Genomic DNA, 919 nt, shown 5'->3' with positions numbered 1-919 from the left:
CAAGTAAAAAAAAAAAAAAAAACGTACACACAGGTTACAGTGTTAATTTATCTCTTTATCGAACTTATGTTTAACATAACTTAAAGTTTTATAAAGTACGGCCTATATACAAATGGATTTACACATTTCGTTGTCTACGATTACAATTCGTTTGTATTGTGCTAGAAATGTTATATTTAAAGAAGTACCGTTACGATAAAGACACTAATTTGGCCAGAAATGTTTTGCTGGTCTCTGCTAGTCAACTATTATTTTAATAAAATGTTTATCATTCTAAATCAGATCTTACGTTCTGTTATGGATGAGGAATATGTTTGTATATTACAAAACTTACCAGAGATTGTAAAGATTCCAGAGAGGATCAGTAAAGCTACCACCGAACCATATAAGTCCCACTTAAATGACAGGGTAATGAAGAGAGCCCCCGAGTAAAGATCTGCCTATTGGTGCATGGTTCGAAATCATGTAAATAAAACAATCATTAGCTGATAAAACATACGATATAGTTCTTAGAAATTGTAATTACTTTATTGATAAACAATAATAATAACTATTAATTAGTTAGTAGACAGAAATACATTCTTGGCAAAATATTTACTCAACCTAACTCTTATGTTTCAAGTTATTCAAAATAATTACCAAAAACATTCATGAATTGATTAAAACCGTTTCATCATACTGGATCCCTAGTGGCACAGAGCGGTATATCTTCGGACTTACAACGCTAGAATCCGGGTTTCGATACCCGTGGTGGGAAGAGCGCATATAACCCTTTGTGTAGCTTTGCGCTTAATTACAAACAAACAAATCATACTGGAATAATGATCGCTCGAAACTTGAATTAACTTGGCTTTCAGAAATCCACTGGCACACTGTACTTCTTAGTTGCATTAAATGTACTAACTTTGGTCATTTATAA

The sequence above is a fragment of the Limulus polyphemus genome, unplaced genomic scaffold, assembly GCF_000517525.1.
Source record: "Limulus polyphemus unplaced genomic scaffold, Limulus_polyphemus-2.1.2 Scaffold4567, whole genome shotgun sequence".
NCBI classification, from domain to species: domain Eukaryota; kingdom Metazoa; phylum Arthropoda; class Merostomata; order Xiphosura; family Limulidae; genus Limulus; species Limulus polyphemus.
This window is presented reverse-complemented; position numbering follows the sequence as displayed.